The following is a 20,374-nucleotide window of genomic DNA, read 5'->3' as shown; positions in this document are numbered from 1 at the left end:
AATAGTTGTTTAAAGAGCAATTTCTGCTAGCTTAAAGTAACGGCTAACTAAGCTAGCTAACGTCTATTTTAGCTGAAGGTGTTTCACTGTTGACCTTGCTGTATATGTGATTCATTCCTTTATGTCTTAGTATTAATTATGAGGGATAAACCTGAAGAAAGGTGAAATAAAGAGGAACAACAGTGTGATTCAAACACCTGAACGCTCCTCTTATCTGCTCTGAAACTTTATCGGAATGTGTCTCATAGAAAAGCAGCCCTGGTGTGAATGACAAGCAGAGATGTGAGCGGCTTAAAACAGTCAGATCTCTGCTTCACTGACGGCTCTGTGAGACGCACAGTGGCTCCAGAGGCTGCTGTAATGAACAGCAGTGTTTGAATAGCACTCAGAGGGAGATGCTCATTAAGATAGCAGCTTTGTTATCGCTGTGGAGGGATTACAGCGAGGGATTAGTTCACGTGTAAATAGATTCTCAGGGTGTTGAACTTGTCTCTGCTGAGGCCGTCTCCATCTTCAGACTGTCAGGTGGGACGGGGATTTGGGAGATCTAATGAGTGAGTGTTTGCAGCATAACATCAAAAAGACAGATTTCAACCTGCCCAGAGTCAGGTCGGGCCAATCACAACCCTTTATTTAATATGGGGCGGGCTCAGGGTGGATGTGGAACCCAGAGGCGACCTCCAGGTTAAACTGTAGCCGTGATAAAAGCTGCAGTTCCTCTCTTGTCCACTGGAAGCTGTCTCCATTAGTGAGTCAGTCCCCATAGAGCCCCATGTTAAACTAAACATGTTTACAGCCTGGTCTCTATAGCTCCTAGCAGACAGCTGGCAGCTCCCAGCTGTCACTCAAAGAGGCCATGCAAGTAAGCAGCATAATAACGGTATATTTCAGTGGTCATTGACCTTACTCTGCTCTTACCTGTGGCAGGTGAAGCTGCAGCCCCTCTCTGGGTATGGGCTGTCTGGACGGAGCCTGGTCCAGCTGCATGTTGAACAGAGCCGACAGGGCGGCCTGGGCGGCTCGGGACTTGGCCAGCTTCTTGTTCCGCCCTGAACCCTGGAAGTTCTGAGCGTCCACCGTCACCGACATGACAAAGTTCTTGGCGTGGCTCTCCCCGCTCTCCGACACAAAGTCGTATTTGAGGCCCGGCCGCAGCTCGTTCAGGATCATGACGGGGTTCTTGCCGCTCGTCGGGGACATAAAGGTGGAGGGGGGTGGAGGTACGGGGGCCTGGACCAGGTTTGGGACGGGGGAGGGGAGCAACGGGTACTCGATACCCAGTGAGCAGAAGGAACCGTTGCAGCTGGACGTGAGGTAAAAAGGGTCGTCCACAGGAGTGGAGGTCTCAAAGGCGTTAAAGAGCATGTCCGGGAAGTCGGCCTGGTCTGAGGTGAAGTCCGTGTGCACCGACAGAGTCCGGCCCATCGCCATGTGGGCTTCAGAGGCGTTGGGAAACTGGACGAAGGATCTCAGGGCTTTCTCTGCTGCGTTCAGCTTGGCCTTCTTCTTGGTAGGACCTGATCCTTCGAAGAGTTGCCCATTGACCTCCACAGTCATGACGAAGACGGGCGCGTGGACCGGCCCGGTCTGAGAGAGCAGCTTGTACTGCAGCCCCGGCTTGATCTCGTTGAGCTGCATGAGGGCGTTCTTGGGCAGAATGGGCCCGGGGACTTTCTTACGCTTCTTGGGCTTGTACTTGGAATGCGCGTGCCCGTTATTGCCCTCTTCTAAGGGACGCTTCCTCCCACCCCCAGCACTCCCATTGGGGAGTTGAGCAGCCTCAGCTGCGACCGCCTCTTTGGAGAAGAGGTTGTCCAAGTTCCGATTTTCCTTAACATCTGTGCTGCACGAACCTGCGGTGCCCAGAAAGAGTAACTTACAACGCCTTCGATGCAGGATCTTGTAAATGTAAAATTTAGAGATTCCTTTATCTCTCTTTGCAACTGAACAAGTGATGTGTGTTCCTTCATAACACTCAGTAAGCAGGTTATAACGGACAGGTGTGTTCTAAACACCTTCAGTCATCTATCACAGGTAGCTTCAGTTACTTTTAACCATAAAAACAACATTTAAACTTCCTTTGATCAAAGTAAAACATGAAAAACTAACTTCCTGTTTGCTGCTGTTATATTTACAGTATAAACAGTGTTATTGTATCTCTGGCCCTCCTCAGGAGGAACACATATCACGTGGCCCTGTTCACAAAGCTGATGGAACTTAATGTAAATTTCCATTTATAACATCCTCCAGCAAAAGCTCGATAGGTTACTCCTTTGGGTGCTCAGGACAGAAACAATCCTACAGCTGCAGCTTTACAGAGTTTGTTGTGTTTAAACTGAGCCTGGAGGAAACATGAGAGAAGTTACAACAAACATCTGATCAAATATGGCGGACAGACGAGCAGCAGCTTCAGGCACCTAAAGGACACGGTGAGGATCAGACAGTTTCAGGTTTAACTGAGTCAGAAGAGGAACAGACATGAAGCTCCATGTGTTCTAACATGAACATCACTTCCCCTCTGCACAGTGTACAGTGCCTGAGCTGAGCTGTACACTGTAGAAAGAAAAACAAGCGTGCAGAAGGGGGACGGGACTCAAACATGGAGAACACAATAGCTGCTAAACCTCGGAGGTGATTAACGGTCTGCTGGGGAAGAAGGGGAAAACTGTTATTGTTCCTCAGCGAGCAGAAACATTCACATGAAGCAGAAACACAAACTCGACTCTCCACATCAAAGTGACGCTGAAGGTCGAATACGTGTCGCCTGAACGAGCCTCTGAGGTCATCCTGAACGTTTGGATCTCATGTTTGACTTAACGTCTTCCTGTTGCAAAGAGCCCTTGAACAACCTTGAATGCGACTCTCTCGACACTGTCAGACATAATCCACATGTTCCCCCGACTGGTTTCACTTCGGTTTACACAGACAGGATTGCTATGGTGGCCAGCGAGGGGCAAACACTCTGCAACAATTCATCAGATTTATATGAAGAGAATCAGGAAAGATGCACAAAATAAACAAACAAAATCTGACACAAGAAAGGAAACAAGCTGTAAAGTCATCACAACAAAGTCTCCAGACCTGCAGGGGGAGCTCTAAGTGGAGCAGACGGAGGGAAACCACCAACCAGGCACTGAACCGGATTTATTTACTATTTACCTGAACATCAAACGAGTTCTGAGTCTCACTGATTAATTTATAACTTGTACAACTCAAACTCGGTAAATCTGGATCAAATTTTATAGACAAAAAGTTTCTGATGGACGGACCATCGCTGCTTTAGCTTCTCTTGGCTAACTAGCTAACTAACTAGCTGCAAGTTGGCTCAGTTAGTGGTGCAGCTAGCCGAGCTCTGAGGTTCAGTGTGTACTTATCTAACTAGCACGGAGCTACAGATCAGCGGGAGGTCGAAGTCATCAGGCCCAATGTATGTTCCACGCAGCGCCCCCTACAGGCCGGGAGCTCTTCTGTTGTGATGACGATTTACAGCGTTTGTATCTTCAATGTTTTTGCAGCTTGTTTCTGTTGTTGTTGTTAATCTACAGCCTGTTTCTCCGAATGTTGCAGCATGTTTGTCCCTGTCGCCCAGACACCTGCTGTCTGAACACGAATAAAAACGAATTTGGGGCATCAGCACGCCAAATGAGGTTTATCCCGGGTCAGGTGATTTGATGGCTGAAATAGGCCGAGGGTCCAAATCCAGACGAGGCTCAGAGGGGCTTTATTTGTTGTGAGTGAGGGGAGAAGCTCAGAATCTGCCACCAAAATGGAGCAGATACACCCTGACCCGGGATTTAACCCTGATATTCAGTCCTGAGCCGGCAGAAGGAACGCGCGGTTCGTTTTCAGGGAGTCTGAGAGGAGAACGAACGGCAGGAACGATTCAGCTCAGGTTTTACCTGAATACATGCAGAAAAAGTGGAGCTGTTTCTCTGAATGTTTGACTTGAAATGAAAAAAAGAGACTCACTCATGGTTTCTGCTTCGTCCCCCTCCCTGGTGAGCAGCCTCGGCTGGTTTCGAGGCACCCGAGCTCCAACTCGACCTGCAGGAGACAGAAAGAGGACAAAGTTATGGACACTTTCATAAAGGAAGTGAAGATGTTAGCAGTAATAAGAGAGATGATAAAATAAAGAGTCAAACTAAAGAACACAACATTTAGATTTTAGACTCAATAAGCTAAAATATCTGTGGAAAGCAAAGCTCACATTCCCCGTGAGACAGATCCACGCTCCCTGAACGCCTCTTTACTCGTGTGTCACAGCTCATCACCTCCTCCCCCACCTCCTCCTCCCCTCGCTCCTCCTGTCAGACAGAGGTACTCGTCTCCCCGGCTGATAACAGACATCGAGCTGCCATTATTTCCTCCGCTCTAATCAGGAAGCTGTCACTCAGCGCGCAGTCACTCGACATAAATAAACAAAGTGAGGACGGCAGAAATGAGGCGATAATTACTGTCGATGTTGAGACGACGGCAGCGGTGAGGTCTCACTCCTCCGGTCAGCTGATCACCGGCTTCTGCTTCACGTCATGATTCTGACAGTTCAGAAGGAAACTGACCTCAATACTTCACTGTGTGACCAAAGGATGGATCGTGATGAACTCTTTGAAGCTCAAAGGAGGTTTTTTTACCCCAATTTGGTTCATAAAGTGCCGGACAAACAACAGTCAGTTTTAATCGATCTGTTTCTCCCAAAGCACAAAACTGAATCACCTTTAACTAATCACTTTTAAATGATCTCCATCCATTTCTTGCAGTATCTTCAAATGCATCACATTCCTACAATGTGCACCACCTGGGCTTAAAGGTGTAAGCCAGTAAAAGAAAGTCTTAGGATTGTTACGCCAATGTTTACCACACCGTTCATAATGTAACGACATCATCAACAAATGTGTAACGTGATGATTTGAAAGATCAAAGTCTGGCCTTTCTTTTGAAAAAAGAATGAAGCTTCTATCTATAACAGTTTTTATTTTAGAGCTGTTTAAACAGGAACATGGAAATATGAGAATCCCGTTTCAGCACCATGGACAGCGACAGTCTTACACTGAGAAAAGGCAGAATTACCCGAAAAACAAAGCTGATGAAGCTGAAACATCAGAGGCCGAGGTACCTTGACGTTACTAATATGAGTCAAGCTTTAAAAACCACTGGATACTCGCTTTCCCATGATGCAACTTGACAGAACTGTGAGTATTGACTTTAAATCAGTGGAGTGTCCCTTTAAGACTTTTAGACGTCGCCCTCAGAAGTTACAAAAATACATCAAATCTACTTAATGAGTGGATTTGACTGAAACACGAAGTTTGAACGTGTTATCAAACTTTGTCGACGTTTCATGGTGACCAACTTTCCAAATCTCATTATTGTTTCAGTCTGCAGCATGTCGTCACAGTTCAGTCCGTCTCTGTCGTAACTCCGCGTTCAGCCGCTGCCGCTTCACACGGTTTGTCTCAGCTACGAGTGAGAAGACTCAATTAGACCCGATGAAACAGCTAATCAGCTTTCCTCTGCAGACTCACAGAGCAGACTCACAGCCAATAGGATGACAGGAGAGTCTTGGTACTCGGGGGGTATAATCGCCGCTCTGTGGGCAGATACGCCCCCCCCCCCGCCCCGCTGCCACTCAGCCGTGTGGCTCCAAACATTAGAAATGACAATGTTATCAGGCGTCTGAGGCTGCATGGAGCGAGCCGGGTGGAGGAGAGCGGAGCTTAGGTTTCCTTCCTCCAGATAATAGAAGAAGAAAATTAACTCCGAGGAAGTCAAATGTCAACAAATGTAGTTATCAGGGCGCTCGCGACGGAAACTTCTGGAGGGATTGGAAACGGTGTTATGTTCATTCAGAAAGTGTTATACAGCCTGAATCACACACAGGGTCACGTGTCTGCGTGAGGTCACAACAGGTGTTTATTCTGCTATGATTTAACTATCACGAACTACGACACTGCAAAACAAAAACGTTTCACTGCGAGTAAAATATATGTATGATCATAATGTATCAATAATTGTTAAACTTTTGTTTATCATCAACTGTTGTTCGTGTTTTTGTGCCGATTTAAAGATTGTAAGTCAACAACTTTTGTTTGTATCTCAGACTTTTTGTTTACAAATAAAAAAATCAGTTTGCAAATTTTGTTTACTAGTGGAAAACTTTTATTTGGACATCAAAAACTTTGTTAGTAAATCAACAACTTTTGTTTTGCAAATCAAAAAAGTTTTGAAAGAAATTTTAAAGTTTTGTTCACAGTCAACAAACGTTTTTGTTTGTAAATGTAAAATGTTTTTTTCAAATCAAACTTTTGTCTGTAACTTTTGTGTATCTCGAAAATATTAGCGTGTATCTTAATTTGCATATCGCAAAGTTTTCTTCGTAAATTAACATTTTTGCAGACTTTTGTTTGTGTCTCAAAAAACCTTTAAGCAAATAAAAAAATAGTTTGCTAATTGAAAGATTTTGCTAGTTGCTGAGCTACATCTCGTTAGCCGACCTTCACAGAAAGATATGAAACGTGTCCCTATCGCAGTGACAGTTGTTGTACTTTGCCCTGTAGCCAATGAGAGGCCTCGATGTTACAGTTGAGCAGTAGTCAGAGCTCTGACCGTTAATAATTTGATCTGTAGTTTATGTTCTCTCGTCTCTCCCTGAACTTGTGTAAATGTGCGCGGCGTCGCCCTCGCTGTGTAAATGTGTTGAGTGCTGCTGTGGTTAGTGTGCTGTGATGCACGATCTGCAGCCGCAGAGAGGAAGTAAATAGATTTATTCGTCCCGTCCTCTCGTCTGAGAGACTCCATACGACACGGCTGGTCGGACTCGGCTTCCTTTAATGTACGTGCCACTTTCCATCTCTGCCGGGCCGTTTATCCTCCACAGGCTGGTTCTCTCTTCAGTTTGGTGACGGTGCTTTGTTACTGCAACAAACAATGCTCCGTGTGTGTGTGTGTGTGGAACAATACAGAAAGCCTTTTTGTTTTGTTCCTTCAACATGCAGTCAAATACAAATGTTAATCTGAGCTCACAGGACACGGAGCGGCTGGTTAACTTGTTAGTTAGCTCGTGTTGTTGGATCCAGTCTCCAGTAGAGCAGCAGCTCCTGTGTTCTTCAAGCTTAAATTGTTGTTTTTGTCAATGGAGTCTGGTGTGTTTGCAGAGAGCGTTTCACGGCGTGCTGATATTAAAGGACGTTAATGAGCGCCTGGAAACAAATCAATCTCTGTTAATAGACTAAAGTGTGAAGGATCAATGTCTCTGATTAATGTCTCTGCCTCCTGAGGGGGCGGAGCAGAAATGAATCCACCTTTTTAAAGCTGAGGACAGGTGAGACACATGACCTGAGGGGGTGTCAGCCTTTATGTCAGGGTGAACACAGGCTCTGGACATCAGAGGTGACTGAGCGGACGGGGATAAATGGATTTGTGGAGCTGGAGGCGAGAGCGAAGAACAGCTGCACACATCTGTCAGAGCGCGCTCTCTCTCTCTCTGCGTCCTAATGCAGACGGATCGATGGCGAGGACACGCAGACAGCCAGGAGAGGGAGAAACATGCCACGCAGACAAAAACACAGCCCGCGGCGCCGCGCTCGCCTCACACACAAACTCCATTTTCTCCCCATGAAATGACATTCTGAGACGAGCAGAGATTGGACCCTGACGGAGCGAGGTGTGACACATTGACGGGCGGAGGAGGTGATGAGGCGGAGGGACAGAGAGGAGGAAGAGCTCTTAAAGTGATCAGAGGAAACATCTCATGATTTAACAAACACCAGTTCATTTAAAAAGCTGACCTTCAGACTGTGATCATCAAATTAAGACGTTTGGCTTCTTCGTGGAGATAATCGTCTGACCTTTTCAGCTCTGAGCGACAAACACAAGCTGATTAACCTGCTGCAGGTTTTAAACCCTCTCTCTCTCCACTCGCTGCAGAGGCTGATGGAAATGTGACATTTCACACAGATTAGAGAGAATCACATCAGAATCTGCAGAATGTGACGGCTGAGACTCAATCACACAGAGAGAGGGAGAGGGAGGGAGGAGCGAGCGACACAATGCTTCAGCCTCAGACTAACATGCATGATGAAACACACGTATGATAAATGTGCAACAGATCAGAGACACTGTTTTAAGGTGGCCTTTTTTAGGTACCATTTAGTGTCTCATAACGTCAGCTTTTAAAGCACCTGTTGTTACTCTTTATCTGGGCCTCTTTAACACTCGGTCTACAAGAATTCTGAAACTACTAGAATGACCATAGCAGTCATTTTGACTGCTCAGACATTATTTGCATATAATTTGGATAATCAATAAAAAGATTGTAGAATAAATTGATGGAATAGGTAAAAAACACATCAGGACACAAAATGAAAATGATCACCATTATTTGTCTGGCTTTTGCTGCCATGTGTCTGGAGCGAAGTTCATTTGCGAGTCGCATTATGAAGTTCCTCCGTGACATCATCTCATTGGTGCATTTCTTGAACAGGATGTTGTCAGTAGTTGTCATGTTTGCCTCTCTTGGGTTTTGAGTGAAGCTTTAGCTCGATTTTAGCTTCACAGAGCATAAAAAACAAAGCAAACAATAGAGCAGGAGAAAGAGCGGGAAAATGTAGCAAATAGTGAAATATGACACCCCTTGTAAAAAGCATGCAGTCAATTTGATTCGAGGGAGTAATACTCAGATCTCTTTTGTGTTTTGAAATTGTAATGATAAAACAATGTTAGAATAAAATATACACACATTTAGAAAAAGTCAGGGGTCCTATTGGTACATAGGTTTTATTTAAACAAAGTTATGACGTTGCAAATTTTGAAAGCAGTCAAAATGACTGCCTTGGTAGTTCGAGTGTTAAATCGACCTTTGAAGTCTGTTTTTAGTTCTCTTTCACCCCTCGATCCCACAGGATCCGTCTCTGGTGCGTTCCGTCTGCACCGCGAGCCCTCGCCCACAGGAAGCGTGTCGTGTCCGCAGTGCAGCGTAGCGCTGGCCCAAGCAGCTTGATTCGCGAGATCACAAGATCGCGGGAGAACTACATAATCGCGCGAGAATTGAGAAATCACGCGATAACATCAATGTAAGCAGAGCAACACACAAACTACAGTTCAGTTTGCACCTCCGAGGTTGATTATCTGCTCATTTGGAAATCATTCTGTGATTATTGTTCTTCTACCATGGAGGAGTACACTACTTTATTAAAAGTGTTCTTTTTTCAAGATGTCAGTGTGTTGATCTTAAAATAAACGGAACAAAACAGGAGTCTGTACCGGTCTGAACATGGTGTTTTATTTTGAAATGACCGGATGCACTTTCGTGTGTGACTTCCTGTTTGGAACGATCTGCTCTGTTGAGCTTGACGCATGCTTGAAGCGGCCTCCGTCAAAAATAGACCCGGCGCGTATCTTTAGCAGAGCAGAGCGGAGACACGCTTCTGGGACGCGCCGGAGACGGACCGCGGCGCTTGCTGTGGAATCATCTTGAATGGGCGCGATCGACCACGGAGGTCGCGGCGCACACGGAACGCGCCGGAGACGGATCCTGTGGAATCGAAGGGTCGGGGTCTGTTTGACTTTAGAACCAGTTTTAGGTATCTTACCCTTTAGTGTCGCCTCTCTTACTTTTCCCTTTGGTGGCTGTTTTAAGGTAGAAGCCATTTTAAGATGCCGATACATAACTGTTTAAGGTTTCCTTTTTGAAGCTCTTTAAATCACCTATGTTAGTTACCCTTCAGCTGGGGCTCTTTAAATCTACCTTTGAAGTCTGTTTATGGTGTCCTTTAGGGGTTTAGAAGCTGTTTTAGGGTCACATTAGCAACTATTTTAAGTTTCCTTTAGTGTCCCCACTTTTAATTTAAACTTTCACTATTTGTTTTAAGGGATACGTTTAAGGGACCCTTTGGTGGTTAAATTGAAGTAGAAACAATTTTAAGACCCTGTTTTAAGGTGTCCGTCTTTTACGCCAGTTTTTAGGTTCCTAGTTTTAAGTTTCCGTTGGCGGCCATTGGTGTTTTATTATCACTTTTGAAACTCTTTTAAATTACCTGTTTTAATCTTTCAGCATCTGTTTGAAGCTTTTTGCAGCTCTTTGAATAACCTTAAAGCACCTGTTCGTTTTTAGGTTACCCTTCAGTGGCTCTTTTAAACCATCGTTTGCCGTCTGTTTTGAACGACCTTCTTGTGTCTGTATTTAGTAACTCCTTCGTGTCTCCTCTTGTAATTCACACTTAACAGGCTGTTTTAAGAAACCCTTTGGTGGTTCATTTACGGTCAATAGTATTTTAAGTACCCTTTAAGCAGTTTTGGGACAAAGTCATCTTTGCTCAAGTCCCAAGCAAGTCTCGAGTCATTTTTTCGTGGGCAAGTCAAGTCAGGTCGAGTCACTTTTTTTCCACCCAAGATCCAGCACTCTTACCTGTAGTATCCGGTCTTTATAAAGAGAAAACACAAGGTGTTAGCAGCCCGTCTAATAATGATATTATTGGCCAATTTATATAACCTGTTCAAAAAGTATGACAGTGATTTCTATCTGTATTATCTCGACGCAGCCATGATGATGGTCTGCTCTGAGACAGTACTGAGTAGTAACGACTGATGACGCTTCTATTTGGGGGCTTTGATGTTGCCATAGCGAGGACTCCCAGTTTGTGCTGCATACATACTTGATAGTTAGAAACTTTGAATTATATCAATTTATATTTAACAGCGAACAAGTCATCATGCCTGAAGTCCAAGTCGAGTCTCAAGTCATCAAAACAGTTACTTGAGTCGTCTCGAGTCCAAGTCACCAAGTCTCAAGTCCACATCTCTGCATTTAAGTAACTGTTTGAACTTTTCTGCCACTTTCTCTGTACCAATTAGCACCAGTTTTGTGTCTAATAAGATACATTTGTTGCCTGTTGTTGCCCTTTAGCACTTGAACATTTACAGAGCTGTTTGAGGTCCCTTTAGCGGTGGTTGTCTGTTCTAAGCTTCAGGCCTGTCTGTCTCCTCTTCCTGTGTGTAGAGAAACTTTGGCAAACAGAGTAAAACAAACTGTTTCCTGTACTTCAGCAGTAACAAACTGCTCCCCGCCTCCCAAGGACACTCAGACGTCTCTCACAGCCTCTCTGTGAAATCTTTATGACGGCTTTAATTTGCCGTGTGGCCGGCTGAAGCCGCAGGGGCCGAGCAGCGCGCTATCAATTCCACACGCTAATGTGACTCACTTAACCGACAGGGCGTCCACACCGCCCCCCGCCTCCCCCCTCACAGAGACGTTTGTGCTGCTGACAGCAGACTATTGAAGCCACAGTGAGTCCTCTCTGCTGGGGGGGACGAGGCGGCCGTCCTGAAGGTAAAGCAATTAAGAGGATTTTTATTTCCACTCTGCAGACACACAGAGCGCTGTGACCGACCGCAGCTCAAGGTCACCTGAGGTCACATGATTCAGACTGATGAGTCACAGGACAGAGATTTATCTAACCCCTCCTCCTTAATACGTTTTAAAAACAACTACGACCTCAGATGAAGCCAAATAACTCACCTGTTTACATTAAGGCAAAAAGTGATGCATCATGAGGGGCGTGGCCTCTTTGAGTGACAGGTGGGAGCTGCCAGCTGTCTGCTAGGTGTCCCCTCAGCTAATTCAGTCACTGAATGTAACCTCCGGGTTGTGTTTGTGCTGTTGGAGCCTTTTGGAGGCAATCTGTGTGGCTCCGCCCTCTCTTCCAAATATGGTCACTTCCGGCTGATAATTAACTCAATTAAAGAGATACTTCTTTCTCTCTTCATTTGATTAATCGCACTATAAAGACATTGATGAGTCATTGAGCAGTCAGTATAAAAGGTTTGATTACTAGTTAATGCGCTAACTGTGCTAACTGTGAGCAGCGACAGTGTTTGAAGTGTGCAGAACCCCCCCCACCCCCTCTACCTGCCCGTCCATCAGCTCCTGCTCTCACTAATCCCGAGGCTGCGGGGTGTGAAATTCAACATCAACCCTGAGCTCGCTCTCTCTGGGAGATATCAGGGGACTCGGCCCGACGGGGCCGAGGTGAGCGGAGATAACCATCTGTTGTGCTCAGCGAGGTCGCTGATGCAGAGAATCAGGTGGAGGAGGGTCAGCGGGGCGGGGGGGGGGGGGGGGGGGGGGATATCTCATATGACCTTCTGAGACCTTCTGAAGAATAAAACACTGAACCAGCTCAGATCAGCTCGATGACAGGGAGCTTCAACCTGGAGTCCTGACGCTGCGTCACAAGTCGTCAGACCAAACCCCATTCAAAAAACAAGCATTTTAAACATTGTCTGCTTCTCATTTTGCACACAGACCTGACAGAGCATGAATTCAGACTTCTTACAGACCAGCATCATGATGCCGTTATTTCAGCATCCTGTCAACACATTTATTACGACTAATCTACAGCTAAACATTTCCACTTTGGGTTTATAGTGCTGAATTAACACAAATTACACACAATAAAGCTAGCATGAACAACTCGAGGCAACATATAGCGTCGCTCTGGGTCTGAACAGGGAGGGGAGACTCCAAAGATGTTGTCTGTCTGAACCTGTAAAATTAACTGAAGTGAAACTCTTGACTACAAGAGAAAATAACGGAAAATATAAGAACAGAAGCTCATCTTTCCCGGAGCAGTCGTGATATTCCCGCTGTAAGGAGATGTTCTCTAATGGGGAAACATCCCCGCTCTGCTGCCCCCCTCCCAGCAGATCTTTGAGCAGCAGGTAGTCAGCAGCAATTTTCAGGCCCAGGAGGCGCGGCTACCTGCGCTAGCGTTAAATGAAAATGAGAGCTTGTGCCAGGGGAACAGCGGAGGAGGAGGGGTAAACGAGTAAAATAGACTGAGGAGGGTCCTGAAAATACCTCACTTCTAATCCTTCATTGACAGAAGCTGCACGGGTTCATTTATGCAGCTTTTACACATTTAAATAAAGGAGCTTCAGTTTACTAAGAGTGTGTACAAATCCTTTGATTCTGGTTGTATATATGTTTGTGATCGGCTTTTAACTTTCATCACGAGCATAAAAGAATGAAAGATAATTAAACATACTAATGCGTTTTAAATCATGAGTCTTAAACTGACGATAAGTCTTAAATTGTCTGTTTGACTGGCGCTGCATCAGAAGTCAAACCAAACTCCATTCAAAAAACGAGCATTTTAAAGGAGTTTTCTTCTCGTCGTGCACGCAGTCCTGACAAAGCCTGAACTCTTTAATAATCAGCATCCTGTCAACACGTTACGACTAATCTACAGTTAAGCGCTGAACAGTCGGAGGAAGTCGAACTTTCATCAGTTTGTTAAACAGCTGAAAAAAGAGAGATGATTAAATTTACTTACAGATAAAGAGAGCAAACGTCTCCACACTGTGAATAAAACATGTTTTAATTCGAGCAGAATAAATCTGTGATTATAAATTCATTCATGCAAAATAAAAAAACATTTTGTTTTTAAGGCCAAAATAAAACTTCTGTCTGAGTAAAAGAAACAGTTTTATGTTTGAACTTTTTCAAAGGTCTGAAGCTACCATTGTGTCATTATCATGCACACAAACAGGAAAGTTTTAAAAGCAAAACAAACAAATTAAACACGTATAAATGTGTCAAAATATATTCATGTGATTCATCTTTTGTTTGTAAATCTAAAAGTTTGAGTGTTTATACAAGAGGAGAGTCCGAACTTTGACTTTACTGCAGTGACGAAGTTCAGTCAGCACGTTTACACGAGTACATGTTCCTCTATGAGAGAGCGCACACGAGAAACCACCTGCAAACCATCACACCTGCAAACCATCACACCTGTAAACTGTCACACCTGCAAACTGTCACACCTGTAAACCGTCACACCTGCAAACTGTCACACCTGCAAACTGTCACGCCTTCAAACTGTCACACCTGCAAACTGTCACGCCTACAAACTGTCACACCTGCAAACCATCACACCTGCAAACCATCACACCTGCAAACCATCACACCTGCAAACTGTCACACCTGTAGACTGTCACACCTGTAAACCGTCACACCTGCAAACTGTCACACCTGTAGACTGTCACACCTGTAAACCGCCACACCTGCGAACCGTCACACACACCTGCAAAACATCACACCTGTAAACCGTCACACCTGCAAACTGTCACACCTGCAAACTGTCACACCTGCAAACTGTCACACCTGCAAAACGTCACACACACCTGCAAAGTGTCACCCCTGCAAAGTGTCAGACATGCAAACTGTTACACCTGCAAACTGTCACACACACCTGCAAACCGTCACACCTGCAAACTGTCACACCTGCAAACCGTCACACACACCTGCAATGTGTCACACCTGCAAAGTGTCACACATGCAAACTGTTACACCTGCAAACCATCACACACACCTGCAAACCGTCACACCTGCAAACCGTCACACACACCTGCAAAGTGTCACACATGCATTTATAGACGTCTGCATTACAAATATGTCCACTAACATCGTCTGCATTCGTCTTTTATATTTCCCTGTTCAGTCCCAATGAATGACTTCCTGTTGATGCTGCAGCTTTCACACCTGACAGGTGAGTCTAACCTGTTTAAACATGTTTCTTTTATTAGTGTCAGACAGGATGAAACGATCTCACAGTGTTTCATCTGATAAATGAGCGGCTTTCAGATACAGATCAGGAGAAATTTAAAGTCAATATGAGTGAGGAAGGAGCGTCCCCCTCCTCCTCCTCCTCCTGCTGAAGTCTGAGGGAGGTTTGAGTGACAGGGAGGTAAAGGTGTGTGTCAGGTTATCAGCAGAGCGTCAGGGAGGAGGAGGGGGAGTCAGTATCAGCTCCTCCACATCACAGAGCAGACAGACACAGATCTCTCTCAGGCAGACAGGCAGACAGACAGGCAGACAGGCAGACAGACAGACACGTCCCTGAGTGGCGGCGGCGGCAGCAGCGTCCACGCCTCGCGGAGCACATCGGCTTATTCCTCGTCTGAAATTCACTTTTGCTGGCAGTAGATTAAACTCACACTCGAGTTCATCTCACAACACGTCGCTTAGCAGGGACGCGCCGATGATGGGCTCCTCACTCGCCCCGCATGCAAATCACCCCCCCACCGTAATGTGTTTACAGGCCTCTCAGAGGAGAGCAGGTAACGAGAGAGCGTCACAGAGAGGCTGAGACACACCTGCTGATGGTGGAGGAACGAGAGGATGATGTTAGCAGACACATGTTCACACACTGCAGCACACTCTGAAAACATGGCCGACATGAAGTGATGAAGAGAGGATAACGTCTCTAAGACTTCAGAGCAACAACTGACCGAATTCAGGACGGCAGACAGGAAGTCAAAACTGGGATTATTTTACAGATAACCTGACAAGTAAAAGATAACACACCACATGCTGTTCATTACCAGGAATAACACACCACATGCTGTTCATTACCAGGAATAACACACCACATGCTGTTCATTACCAAGAATAACTGCACGATCAGGAGTGCTTTAGTCACTGATAACCAACACCTGTGTGATAACGATAACCAACACCTGTGTCATAACGATAACCAACACCTGTGTCATAACGATAACCAACACCTGTGCAACAACCATAACCAACAGCTGTGCGATAACGATAACCAACACCTGTGTGTGCATTATCCTGCTTATACCGTGGCTCTTAATATAGATAACAAAACTAGATCATAGGGGCGGCTGTGACTCAGTGGTAGAGTTGTTGTCTCTCAATCGGAAGGTTGGCGGTTTGATCCCTTACTGCTATAGTCACGTGTCGAATTGTCCTTAGGTGAGACACTGAACCCCAAATTGCTCCTGGTGGCATAGCCAACGGGTATGAAAGCATCATTAACTTTCAGATGTACGTCACTTTGGACAAAAGCATCTGCTAAATGAAATTTAAATTAAAGATTCCCTGTAAACACTCAAGGTGACAAATACCTGAAACAATCATTAACATCCCATAATGTTCTAATGCGATGGAAACACACTGTAGTTCACTACTGCAGGAAAGAGAACAAGTCTTAGCAATGGGAGATATTTCCAGTCCGCTCAGTTCTTAGAAAACTTCAGCTCAGCTTCAGGATCGTTTGTCTGAGGTCCTGATCTGTCAATCACAGGTAGCCCCGCCCTAAACCCTCCCCTCTTTCTGGTCTGTGTGACCCTAAATGGGAGCATCAGGCGGACCATTTTCTCATACACTTCTATAGGATCAGACACCCCCTGCTGAACGTTAGAGAGAACGCAGGTTTGAGGCACTTTAACATTTTTATGAAAACTCTTTTATGAAGACAATAAAAGAGTTAAAAAAAAACCTGCTGTCCTTGTTGTGACTAATGTCTGTTAATATTAAATACATTTACATGAAATACAAACTTTACTCAACTTATTATTTATTTCTTTAAGTGACCGTTAAAGTTGTCAGAATTATCCTTTACACCTTTCACAGGTTTTCTATGAACAAAGGCTGTTTTAATTTTAGAGTTGCATGAGGATATAATTATATATTCTATTTTAATTTTAGACGCTGACCTTATGTTACATTGCAGCACTACAAACAGAGATGGTTCAGATAAAACCAGAAAAAGATCCATCAGCTAAAAGCATCAAAGACTCTTTGTTGAAAAGCTTTTACTTTGAAAGGACTTCTCAGCCTAAATACTACAATGAAATATAATAAATCTTTTCATTTCTAAGTGAGTTTGTTATAAAAATGTTAACATGTGAATATTGTCTCTAAAGGTAACTAAACTTTAATCACTTTAAATGAGATTTATTTTCTGGTTTTCTTTATTTTTCCTAAATTAAAGCTGCACACAGTCTAAATTTGTTTCCTTTCCATGTTTATATTTTCAGTGTCAGAGCTTCATGAGGAAAAAGTTTCACTGAAACATTTCAAAATAAAAGTTTGGCAGCTTTTTTCTGTCTCCTGACATATTCACTTTTAGTTCTAAAGAAATAAGTCATAAAACGTGAAAGTTGTTTGATTCTGTTTTATGTTTTTTAGAAGAATAAAACCAAAAGGACAAAAATCTGATGGTTTTGACAGAATTCCAGCCTCATTACACTCGATTTGTTTCTCTGAGCAAGTGTCTTTAAAAGTTGTTAAAAGGTAGCTGAATAAAGAGACAAAAAATAAATAACCACAGAAGAAGAAAAAATCGATTCAATCAATAAAAACTAAAGATCAGATTCTTCAGAGCCTCAGTCAGAAAACCCTCCGACCTCCTGCAGACACAAACACTCCTCTAACGCATCCCTCGGCTGCCCCGAGCACCGGCTGTCAGGCGTCAGAGCACCGACCATCAGGTGTCAGAGAGGTTACCATCAGGTGTCAGGGCAGGTACCTTTGCGCTCGCAGCGTTTCTTCCTCCTCCTCTTGAAGCGGCGGCGGATCAGGCAGCTGTAGGCGGCCGCAGAGCGAGAGACGTCCAGCAGCAGAGCCATGACGGAGGCTGTTCCCTCAGCTTCGCCTGCAGGCTCGGAGAGCTCCAGCGCTAAATACTGACTCTGAGAGTGGCTGCACAAGTTTGTACTGAGGAGGGAGGGAGGGAGGAGGGAGGAGGAGGGAGGAGGAGAGGGAGGGAGGAGGGAGGAGCAGCATCATGAAGCAGAGAGCGGCGCGCTGTGGTAAAGGGCTGTCAGATAAACAGGCTGGGATGTCTCCTCCCTCTTCTTCTTCTCCCTCTCTTCCTTCTCCATCTTGTTCTTCTTTTTCTCCTCCTTCTCTTTCTCCTTCATCTTCTCCTCCTTCTTCTTTCTCTTTCTTCTTCTTCTTCTTCCTCCTCCTCCTCCTCCTCCTCCTTCTCTTAAATCTAAACTCTGGCTGTGATGAATGTAACAACCTCTCTTGTAAAAAGTCAAGGTGCCAACAAGGAGTAAAAACATGAAGGTGAAAGTTTCTCAGTCAGATTCAATATTTAAAATAAAAACTTAGAACGAAAAATAGTTTTTGTTAAGTATTTTCTTTGTTTAGTCTCTAATAATGTAAATAAGATCGTATAACTTAGAGAGAGATTTGGCTCCTGACTCTCAGACTTCAACGGATTTCCAGCACAGTTTTCTGTTAGCATTGGATGCTAAATTTAAACATATTTTACTACATTTTGAAAAAACAAACTTTAAATCTTTTGTATCAGACAAAATAACGTGTTAAATGTTTAAATATCAGAAGATAAACAAATACTGAGTTATGGCTTCTGCTGTTTGTAAGTGTGAAACTCTTGTTTTTGTCTTGTTTTGTCTTTCTGTCAAACTTTTTTTTTTTTTCAAAATCTTTAAAATGTTTTATATTTATTCTGTATTATTTTTTCCATCAGCCTATAACGTAAGACGACAGGTGTTATCAAACCGAGACGAGCTGTGACAGGTATGAAGATGTTTCAAAGGGCAGCACTGCCCCCTGGTGGCCTGCAGAGGAACTACACTATCACAGCAGCTGACACTGAGCAGAATAACGTAACGATCCCTCAGGAGCAGACAGGTGGAGCTAAAGATGCTAAAGAGGGATTCAGGTGTCCTGATCAGAGACTTCCTCTCTACAACAAGGCAACAGATCCTTTCACAATAAAAGCTTTAGCCTAAATATGTAGAAGCTGTCTGACAGGAGACGCACAGCCACACCTGTCTCATTACCAAACTCCTGCACAGCATCAAACCTCTGACGTCAACGGTAAGACTGATGATGTCACTGTGATGTCATCAGCATCATCTCTGCTCAGACAATAGCAGGAATGTGGTTCAGACTTGTTGGCATTAAACTCCACTAAATTAAACATTTAGAGGATTTAAAGCAGAAGGTGCATCATGGGAAATGTAGTGTGTAAGGATATCTCGCTCCCAGATTATTTGCAGAGCATGAGAGATAAACCCACCTGTGTTATGTCGTCTTCAGGGTCAGAGAGGATTCACCAGCACTCTGTGAGCGACCTGAAACAGAGAGAACACAAAGGGTTCTTTTATTGTGAAAGTTACGTTTTTATTTTACACAAAGAGGTGTTATTACAGTGAGCATCCTGCAGGTGGAGCTGCTGTACTTCACATCTACACACGCGTCAAAGCTCCGACTGAACTACATGTGCTCTTCCTCCCGCTCCTCTCTGCTTCCTCACCTTCATCACATCTGAAGGAGCTCGTTGTCAGGACGAAGCACAGTGTCGTATCTCTACAAACATGATGGTGTTCAGCGGTCACAGCTCGACGTGACTGACAGGAAGTGAGATGGTACTCTGATATTACAACACTTACAAAACACTCAGAGGAGCATCAGGGTTACATAAAGTTACATTAAAGTAGTTTAATCAAGTATAATCTGAGACCTCATCCCGACCACCAGACTCCATTAAGAAAAACTGTAATTTAAGCTCTCTGAACATCGTTGGTTCTGGTCTGCCGCTGCTTTAATTTGTAAGTTTGTCTGTGTTAGATTGTGTTACACAAATATTGTTTTGGATTCAAACTAACAATTTAAAAACACCAGAGTCACACAATAACACAAATTAACTGACCAATCGAGGTAGCAGTAGAGCAGCAGCTCCTGTGTCCTGTGAGCCAAAATCACTGTTTTTATCAATGGAGTCTGGTGTGTTTGCAGAGAGCGATGTAACGTCTGTTTGTGGTTAAAAAAAATCATCTTCCTCTGTAACAAAAAGGTCTATCTCTGTAGGAATCCTTTCTGTAATGTTGTCACACACTTAGAATAACAATCTGAGCCTGTCAGTGGAAACAATAAGAACTTTTAGTGGACGCACTTTGATCCATCAAGGATTATGTTGCAGCCATTACAGCCTGTTTCACTGCTGCAGGATGAAGACATCTAATGGAGACATTCACACACTTTTTTTAGACCCAAAATGGTTAAAGAAACAACCAAAGCTGCGTCATTAAAACACGTCTACACGACAGGAAACAAAACGTCTGAATGTGATCAAGAGAGAAGAAGAAGCATCAGAGACGGAGCACAGGAAGGAGAATGTATCTTCCCCATTTCCAAATCCCAGCGCACATATGGATGAGAAGCAAACACGGGGGGATGTCTGTAGCCTACTTTCATACATTTGCATATTTTTCAGAGGCAGATTCGGGGGAGGGGGGTAAAGGGGTCTGACAAGGACAAGACAGGGTGGTTAGAAACAGGAAGTCAGCATTTAAAAGCCCCCCGAGGTGCCTGTGATGTCAAGATCTGCCTGAAAACAAGCCTGAATAAAATCCCAATACAAAACCCCCATCTGAAAATGCCTCGTTTTAGACATCTTTACCTCTGCTTTATATGTGAGCTATATCTTACACTTTTACACATTTGCAAGGTGAATATTGGTCTTTTCTGCTACTCTGTTATTTAAACAGGAGGTGGTACAGTGGGGGGAGGGGTCAAAAGGATGGGAGGGGGATTTAA

At 44.3% G+C, this 20,374-nt stretch overlaps 1 pseudogene; it reads right to left on the bottom strand.

The window, feature by feature from the left end:
• LOC138603705 (double-stranded RNA-specific editase 1-like) overlaps positions 1–20,374 on the bottom strand; it is a 36,534-nt pseudogene that overhangs the window by 6,308 nt on the left and 9,852 nt on the right.

The sequence above is a fragment of the Semicossyphus pulcher genome, unplaced genomic scaffold (assembly GCF_022749685.1).
Source record: "Semicossyphus pulcher isolate SPU_LCO1_2020_fin unplaced genomic scaffold, fSemPul1.0.p SCAF_24, whole genome shotgun sequence".
NCBI lineage: Eukaryota > Metazoa > Chordata > Actinopteri > Labriformes > Labridae > Semicossyphus > Semicossyphus pulcher.
This window is presented reverse-complemented; position numbering and strand designations above follow the sequence as displayed.